Source organism: Schistocerca cancellata, chromosome 9 (assembly GCF_023864275.1).
Source record: "Schistocerca cancellata isolate TAMUIC-IGC-003103 chromosome 9, iqSchCanc2.1, whole genome shotgun sequence".
Lineage (NCBI taxonomy): Eukaryota > Metazoa > Arthropoda > Insecta > Orthoptera > Acrididae > Schistocerca > Schistocerca cancellata.
In genome coordinates, this window is record NC_064634.1 from 91,025,000 (window position 1) to 91,035,358 (window position 10,359).

Consider the following 10,359-nt stretch of genomic DNA (forward strand, 5'->3'; position numbering starts at 1 on the left):
GTAGATGAAGATGAAATGGAAGATACGATACTGCGTGAAGAGTTCGACAGAGCACTGAAAGACCTGAGCCGAAACAAGGCCCCGGGAGTAGACAACATTTCATTAGAACTACTGACGGCCTAGGGAGAGCCAGTCCTGACAAAACTCTCCCATCTGGTGAGCAAGATGTATGAGACAGGCGAAGTACCCTCAGACTTCAAGAAGAATATAATAATTCCTATCCCAAAGAAAACAGGTGTTGACAGATGTGAAAATTACCGAACTATCAGTTTAATAAGTCACAGCTGCAAAATACTAACACGAATTCTTTACAGACGAATGGAAAAACTGGTAGAAGCCGACGTCGGGGAAGATCAGTTTGGATTCCGTAGAAATATTGGAACACCTTAGGCAATACTGACCTTACGATTCATCTTAGAAGAAAGATTAAGGAAAGGCAAACCTACGTTTCTAGCATTTGTAGACTTAGAGTAAGCATTTGACAATGTTGACTGGAATACTCTCTTTCAAATTCTTAAGGTGGCAGGGGTAAAATACAGGGAGCGAAAGGCTATTTACAATTTTTACAGAAACCAGATGGCAGTTTAAAGAGTCGAGGGCCATGAAAGGGAAGCAGCGGTTGGGGAGGGAGTGAGACAGGGTTGTAGCCTGTCCACGATGTTATTCAATCTGTACATTGAGCAAGCAGTAAAGGAAACAAAAGAAAAATTCGGAGTAGGTATTAAAGTCCATGGAGAAGAAATAAAAACGTTGAGGTTCGCCGATGACATTGTAATTCTGTCAGAGACAGCAAAGGACTTGGTAGTGCAGTTGAACGGAATGGAGGATATAAGATGAACATCAACAAAAGCAAAACGAGGATAATGGAATGTAGTCGAATTAAGTCGGGTGATGCTGAGGGAATTACATTAGGAAATGAGACACTTAAAGTAGTTAAGGAGTTTTGCTATTTGGGGAGCAAAATAACTGATGGTGGTCGAAGTAGAGAGGATATAAAATGTAGACTGGCAATGGCAAGGAAAGCGTTTCTGAAGAAGAGAAATTTGTTAACATCGAGTATAGATTTAAGTGTCAGGAAGTCGTTCCTGAAAGTATTTGTATGGGGTGTAGCCATGTATGGAAGTGAAACATGGACGATAAATAGTTTGGACAAGAAGAGAATAGAAGCTTTCGAAATGTGGTGCTACAGAAGAACGCTAAAGATTAGATGGGTAGATCACATAACTAATGAGGAGGTGTCGAATAGGATTGGAGAGAAGAGAAGTTTGTGGCACAACTTGACTAGAAGAAGGGATAGATTGGTAGGACATGTTCTGAGGCATCAAGGGATCACCAATTTAGTACTGGAGGGCAGCGTGGAGGGTAAAAATCGTAGAGGGAGACGAAGAGATGAAGACACTAAGCAGATTCGGAAGGATGTAGGTTGCAGTAAGTACTGGGAGATGAAGAAGCTTGCACAGGATAGAGTAGCATGGAGAGCTGCATCAAACCAGTCTCAGGACTGAAGACAACAACAACAACATGGCTTATGAATGTATTATTTTATAAATTTGGTATTGGTAATTGATTTCTTGTCGGTTTTATATTTTTTGCTGTCATCTAATCTCGGTGACGTTGACAAATGGTTCTTACTAGGCGTTCTGCCGAATCGTTATTTGCACTTTATGCATAGTATTTCAAGCACTTACCAAGGCGCAAGTACTAAGATGGAACGTCTTCAAGGGAGAACAAGTGACACTGGAAAATCTGCGGAAGGACAAGCGAACTGTAGTTCCAGCAGCAGACAAGGGCAACACTACGATCCTAATGTCACGTGCGGATTGTAATAATAAGATTTTCGATCTTTTGAGTGACTTTGAATACACATACAAAAAAAAAAGATGCTGATCCAACAACGTTTTTAATCACGACACAAAGGAATTAATGACATTTAGCTGCTAGTGGACATTGATTTAGATGAATAGGGAAGATGAAAATTTGTGCCAGACCAGGATTCGATCACAGGGCTCATGTTCGCGAGGTACATGCCCTGACCACTAGGCCGTCCGGACACAATGGTGAACGCCCCTGCACGGACTACCCTAGCAGGTCTCCCGTCAGATCCAAATTCTCAACTTTTCCACACACTACTGATATTGTGCCCCTGTCCATTATCGTCCTCACGGTGCTTTGCCGATTCCCGTACTAGTTTGAGCGTGGTGTGCATCTGCACTGAAGGGATCATTGGCCAGCCTCGGCTTAATTATGTATGTGGCGTCAGACATGTCCGGAAGATTGGTTCAAATGGCTTTGAGCACTATGGGACTTAACATCTATGGTCATCAGTCCCCTAGAACTTAGAACTACTTAAACCTAACTAACCTAAGGACATCACACAACACCCAGTCATGACGAGGCAGAGAAAAATCCCTGACCCCGCCGGGAATCGAACCCGGGAACCCGGGCGCGGGAAGCGAGAACTCTAGCGCACGACCACGAGCTGCGGACATGTCCGGAAAAACAGACATCAGATACAGAAGTTTTTTGATGTTTGGTGGTGGGGGAGAGCGTGGAGATAAAAACTGAAGATGGAGTCCAAGGTTGGATTACAGCAAGCAGTTTAAAGTGATTGTATCCTGTAGTAGTTTCACAGAGATGAAGAGGCATGCACAGAAGCGACCAGTATGGAGAGGTGCGTGAGACCAGTCTTCAGACAGGAGACTGCAAAAACTTACGTGTCGCGCAGAGTAGTATACAACTGAATAATACAGGAGTCTTACCTTCCTCACATCGAGCCAGTGACGCTAGCGCCACGAAAAGTACAGCGAATGCGGCGGCTCTGGACATCATGGTGGTGGCGTCGCCAGCTGAGCGTTTTCTGGTGGTACAGGAAGAGCAGACACGTCTTTTTAAACGTCTGGTGCCTCCCACCTGCGCGACCTTGGTGGCTCCTCTGTCGTGAGGCGCAACCGCGGAGGTCAAGTGCACGTGCAACCAAGAGGTGCCCTGTAGTCGTTTACTGCAGTTCCGAGGAAAGGCATTTGCACGTCAAACTAGGTAACCGCAGATGGCGGCTTCTCTCCAGGGAGGGCAACACATTGCTTCGTGAGCTGCTGCTTGGGATATGGATTGCCTAAGAGCTCCGACACTTCACAGAAGACAATGGGTCACAGCTAAGATTTACATCTACGTATACGGGCCGAAAGCTGCTACACGGTACATAGAGAAAGGTACCTAGTTTAAATATCAGCCATGTGCTGTCCTGTCCCAATTTCGCATTGAGCCAGCACTCTCTGTGTGCCACTGTAATGTCCTCCCTAACCTCTCTCACCGAATCCTCGTCGTTTACATGCGAGAGACCCTGAGGTGACGTTAGTCATGGGACAGCGATATGCACATGTACAGATGGCGGTAGTATAAACGTGTAAAAGGGCAGTACACTGTCGAAGCTGTCATTTGTAATCAGGTGATACGTGTGAAAATGTTTCCGGCATGTTTATGGCTGCACGACTGGAATTAGGAAAGGTCATCCCTTTCGGAAATCGTTAGAGAATTCAGTATCCATAGTGTTAAGAGTGTGCCGAGAATAGCAAACTTCATGACCTCTCACCATGGACAACACGGTGTCCGACAGCCTTCACAGCGGCGTTTGCGTAGTGTTGTCAGTGCTAACAGACAAGCAGCACCGCGTGAAATGACCGCAGAAATCAATGTGGGACGTACGACGAATGTATGCCTTAGGGCAGTGCGCCGAAATCCGGCGTTAATGAGCTATGGCAGCAGACGACCTACGCGAATGTCTTTGCTAACAGCACGATATCACCTACAGCGCCTCTCCTGAGCTCGTGACCAAATCGGTTGGAGCCTAGACTACTGGGAGACCGTGGCCTGGTCAGGTGAGTCCTGCTTTCAGCTGGTAAGAGCTGACAGTAGGGTCAGAGTATAGCGCAGGCCCCACGAACCCATGGACCCAAGTTGTCAACAAGGCCCTGTGCAAGCTAGTGTTTACACGACAATGACGCGGGCTGTGTTTATATGCTATGGAATGGGTCCTCTGGTCCCACCAAACCGATTATGGACTTGAAATTGTTATATTCGGCTACTTGGAGACCAATTTTTACGGATGACAATGTGCCATGTCAGCGGGCCACAGTTGTTCGCGCTTGATTTGAAGAATATTCTTGGCAATTGGAGACAGACACCGATCCCATCGAACGTTTATGGGACATAATCGAAAGACGAGTTAGTGCAGAAAATGCTGGACCGGCAACTCTTTCGCTATTCTGGACGACTATAAAGACGGCATTGCTGAATATTTCTGCAAGAGGACTTCCAATGACTTGTTAAGTCCATGCCACATTGAGCTGCTGCACTACGCCTTGATAGAGGAGGTTCAAATGGTTCAAATGGCTCTGAGCACTATGGGACTCAACTGCTGTGGTCATAAGTCCCCTAGAACTTAGAACTACTTAAACCTAACTAACCTAAGGACATCACACAACACCCAGCCATCACGAGGCAGAGAAAATCCCTGACCCCGCCGGGAATCGAACCCGGGAACCCGGGCGTGGGAAGCGAGAACGCTACCGCACGACCACGAGATGCGGGCGATAGAGGAGGTTCGACACGTTCTTAGGAGGTATTCTACGACTTTTGTCCCCTCAATCTACACGACGCTGGCGGCAGAACGGATGCACAGTGTTAATTGAATACTGATTCCTTACATTTTCCCTAAGAAAATTAGCGTGAACAATGTTGCTGTTCTTCCAAATATTTCCTTTTAAACTCGCTGTATATCACTGGTGCACTCTGATAAACAACGTGTCACTGAATACGCACCCTGAATGTGGGCTGTTGTCACTACTTGATTTGGGCTTCGAACACTGTGTACTCACTTTGGCTAATGACCGTACGCTGGTTTCTCTTGTAATGTTGTGCAGTATGGAATGGCCATAATTTAGTGCCACGTATCGCGCTGTGCTCACATGCTCGGCGCAGGGTCGATCACGCGCAACGTCGTAGAAATGCGTATCTAGTCTCGCACTGGCTGTACTGAGTACAGCATTGTTCGGAAGAGTCACCTTTCCTGACTTCTGATTGCCTAGATTTGAGAATCCACGCTCTTCACGTTTTGCACACGTAAATCACTTCCCGGCAGAGAAAGTAAAGAAGTGCATGTTATACGTATTAAATAAAGTTACAACTTTATTTCACGGACTATTTCATTACGAACTTCTGTAATAGATTGTGAAAACAAAAGTGACGGTTTAAAAAATGGGAAATATAGGAGAATCTATTTACTCCCCCCCCCCCCCCCCCCTAAGTAAAACCCGAATACATTCGATGTGCGACGAAGTCATATTGTGTTCATTATAAAGAAAAGCCTCCATTCTATAGTGTAACGAAACTATCTTTCAATATAACTTGTGTAAGTTTTCCTCGTCGTAGTAACAATCCAGTTTAATAAGTGCTTCCTGTGATGCGACGATGCGATGAAGCAAACATGAGATACAAGAAACTCTGGATGAATTATCACGCCTACTGTTCGATGGTGAATTCCGCTGCCGGAAAGCTAATTATTAACCTCGGTCGGATCTCATCTGTCAACACCACCTCAAACGAATCTTCAATCTGTCTCATCTTGCTGCAACCTTCAACCTACAACCACAGTTTAATCAGCACTTTTGTTAGGCAAGAATGAAATTCATACCATGAAACCTTTGTAATCGCCGATATAATGATACGATATTTGCGAGAGCCGTCAACATTTATGAGTGTAACTTCACATTTGATGAAATTTAACGAGTTAACAAATACTATTGTGACTTATTTGTGCCATTTAATGTCAAAGTAAACCCATGAAAGATTACAATTGAATGGCTCCTCCTATATTGTTGCCAATAATGTCACCGTCTTTCAAGGGGAAAGTGTATGTAAATATTTTGATATCATTTGATCTAAGATGTTTCTATTACGTTGCTACAGCAGCCGCTGATGTAAGGTAAGACATTCTTTTGTAAACAAGAGAGACACGATTCACCTTCTGTCTTTTGTCACTACTTCATCTCCTTTGGCGGTCACTCCCGCAGCAGCTTAGCGTGTAAGTATCAGTGTTGGATAACAATAAATACAATCTCTACTTTTGTCGATGTTTGATTTAAAGAGCTCTGTTGGTATCCTTTTGTCTTTAATGATGTAAACAGTTTTTGTATTTCAGTGTAACTGCAGTTGAAAGGAGATCTTTTTGGTGACGGTGCGCACCAACTAGGCGCCATTACGTGCAGATTTGCACAGCACACAAATTTCCTACGTGAAGTCCGATCCATGCGATTCAATATAAAACAAAATTATTTGTTGCATGTACTTAATACAGTCATCTTGACTTATCCGAACTTCCGATAAGTAAGATTCAGAAGAATATTACAACAGCAGTTTTCTTAACTTTAACTTTTCTTTCCTTTTATCGGGCGACTTACACTGTCGAAATTTTAAAAATGAAAATATCGACTCCAGTCGGCATATAGTAAAATCATTGCAAAACGGAAGACCTGCTACAAATAATCGGACCAATGCGAGTAGGACTTTCACTCTGATGGTTTCCTCGTAGAAACTCAATTACGTATATGGATAGTAATAATAACTTCATGTAGCTCAACTGCCAGGAGCAGGTCTTTTTATTCGATGCAACTTCGGTGACCTGCGTATCCTTAACCTACCCTAGTCATCCAACAGAGCAAATGGGATCTACAGTTTAACGCGGAGACCGAACCACGTATTGTATGTGGCGTTTGAGACTTGAAGGTTAGGTTAAAATGAAGACTGCAAAACGCGTCGTCTCAGTGAAATTCGATCCAACAACCTTTCGATTTTCATGCATGCGATTTACCGCTAGACCACCAGCTGCGCCTAATTCACCAAAGCCTACAGGTTAGGTGTATCCCACCACTTAATGTACAGACTGGTGAATGAGTTCGCGAGCATCAAAATATGTGAGATAAATGAAAATGAAATGATCGTACGGCATTGTTGGTCGGGATGTCCCATTCGGGTTCGGCCGCCAAATGCGAGTCTTATTTCATTCACCGCCACACTGGGCGACATGCGGCCGATGATGAGGATGAAACGATGATGAGGACAACACAACACCCAGTCCGCGAGATGAGAAATTCGCCGACCCGACCGGGAATCGAAACTAGGCCCAGTGCATGGGAGGCAAGCACGTTACCACCCAGCTAAGCAGGCGGACGTTTCTGAGATATAGGGCCGTATTGTTTGATTACACTGTCTTAGAATCTGAAATATTTTTATCACCAGGTAACCGTAGATTTTAGTATTCGACATAAATTTCAGCTTGAAACCTTTACCAATTGATAAGGAAATTGTGTCCTAATCGACCGAGGGACAGAAGGATTACGTAAAGCATAAAACTGACGTAATCACAAATTAACAATATTTTGATTTTTTTCTACACTTACATCGTGAAAAATTACTTCTAGCCACATTTTATGATTGTAGGTCAATGGGAAGTGTCCTATATGTTTTGATGAGTAGAAACAGTGGAAATAAAAGCCTTATTGATGTCATAAAGGGTCTTTATGTAAGTACAAAAATAGTCGTAAGTTCAGATTCGAAAATGTCAGATGAAGTACGAATGAGTTGTTGGACAAGGATACAGCTCCCACTTTATTTAGTTTATATGTTAACTACCTTGCCATGAAATGGAAAGATCAAATACAGTTAGGAATAAAACAAGATCTGCCATATCATTAAATAGTCTGTTCTACGCTGATTATACAAGAAACAGGAAATAATTTACGAAGAGAAATATGAAGTTTGAGCCCAAATGCGATATATTACAACTTTCAAAGGACAGAATCCAGTCAGATCGAAAACAACAATAAATAGGGAGATTTTACAGGGAGTATCCCACTTCCATTATCTAGGTTGTGATATTAGTTTTAACTGTGGCAAAGAAGTTGAGAAGAATGTTATTAATGAATACCAAGCTGACTGCGGAATAACTAGTACAACTTTAGGGAGAAACACACGTGAAATTCTATAAAGTTATGGCTGTACCTACTCTTGTATATAGCTCTGAATTATGGACTTTAACAAAAAAAGAGCGAAATCACTTTTGCAGGTAGTAGAGATGAAGCTAATGAGATATGTAAGATGGTGTGATAAAACTCATTAAAATAAGGAATGAAACGGTAAGGTTAGACTGAAATGGAAGGAATGACAAGAAACAGGTTGCCAAAAATAAATAAATAAATAAGTTTTCGGCCAACTGAAAAGAGAGAACTAGGCATGTGGATGATACAGACTGGAACAGGTGACTACAACACCTAATCCTTCGAAAGTGATGATGATGGGTTTGCGAGTATCGAAATATGGAGCATAAATGAACTTAACAGAAAATGCTGGCAAAATATTCTCTTCCTGTTAACTGAAAAGAGAACACCACTCATGGTAGTGGAAGTTGCCTTTCTCAGGTAACGATTACTAAATGACAGCCAATCAGTTTCCTCTCTAGCAGTTTAGAGCTGTGTGTAAGCATTCACGTATATTCCGTCCATACAAGTGTATGTATACGTTAGCATTAAGGATAATTTATATATGTATTCCGCGTAGTGTTACCACACTTTGAGGAAAACAGAATCCCCGGGCACGTCTGCACACTGCATCGAAAATGATGCATATGGAGAGCTCTGAAAGTGGCGTTCTATGGTTGTGAAACACCTATAGCTGACTTTTTGTTATGTAGTGGGGTAGAGAGAATGAGGAATCGCCTGGTCGCTCTTCAGTTTTGTAAGGCGTCAGGCAAATCCAACACCTTCCATGAAAAACCTGACATGATAAACAAATCCAGTAGTATGTCACATAGCTCCAAATAAATCGTGACATCAAATTAACCAAAGTAATACAAGGAACGAGTGAGCAAATGGAATACCACAGACTAACACAAGAATGCCTAAATGCATGTCATACCTTCCCACCGTGAGACAGACGCAGTTCCGAGGGGAGAAACAAGAACAGAATCTGAGAGTAGAACCGTATTAAGCTGGAAGGCCCTACGATAAGGGACGGACACCCACGACGCCAGCTAACCGCTAGGACCACCCCCCAGCCCATGTTAAAAGATAGAGCCCGCCAGAAGAACAGTATAGATCTTACAATAACACTAAAAGGACCACAATAGCTGCAAGTTTAAGCGTGAGACTTTTTCGCGTCTCTGTTACGTTGCAAACTTTAAAAACAATGCCCCACCACGAAAAGTATAACGTTTCTCATTGGATGGACGGAATTTTTGTAAACGGAGCTTAAGATTAACATTGAGACCCTGATTGGTCAGATGAAAACACAGCCAGATAGTTTTTTTTAACCAACTTCGGTAAATTGTAGTAAGGAGAAGGTGGAGATAGTTGCTTCCGAGACGGCGAGGTGAGCGGAGCTGTGCTGCCCGCCGCCCCCTGACGAACACTGACTAGGTAATGAATTCACGCGATGCCGCATAACAGCACATAAAGCTTCACTCAGAACTGCAGAAGTCTCATCTGTTACACCCCCTTTTTGCGTAATACTAGTGTCGATCGTCAATTAAAGCTCATGGTGTTCACATTTGCCACTTGAAGTAAAAATCTGAAACACAATGATTTTTCTGTTATATAGTTATTGAGAAGCCACATCAACCACTGTAATTTACGACAAGTTAGATAAGTAATTAAAGATAATTGAGGGTCACTGTAGACAATTTTGATCGTTTTCTCTTTTGTGAAACTTAATTTAAACCTAGATTACAGATGTGATATGGCATAGGTCATTTCTTCGATCCATTGTAGAACTTGGAAACCCATTCAGGGAATATTCGTTCACATTTTTGTTGAACGCAGTTGGTTTTTACCATCCTGTATTAAAGCATTTCCCTTTAATCAATAGTGCAATTTATAAACAATGTTTTGTGAGTAGAATAAAATTTCCAATCGTAAACTTAACTGCTTTTTTCGACGTTATTTTACCAGCTAACTAAAAATAGGAAATCCTTGAACCCCTTCCATTAAATTTAGTTAGTATTGAGATTCTTTTACAGGGAGTGCAGTCTAGCTGACGCTGAAATCATTAAGTATATGGTTATATCATCGCTAGTCTCACTGAACTCTGCATGTCATTTGTGGTCCAACGTCTCCTTACCAGAAACACGTCCCAGGTTCAAACTAATCAATTCCCTAAAAAAAATAAAAAAATAAAAAATAAACCACGCTCAGAGCGTCGTTGCGCGAAAGTGGTAGGGAGACATGACGTAGAACAACAGACACCACCCAGAATGTTAGAAAGTGGCGACCCTGCCAGGATGGTAAAATACCATGATTGAAGGTCGACCAC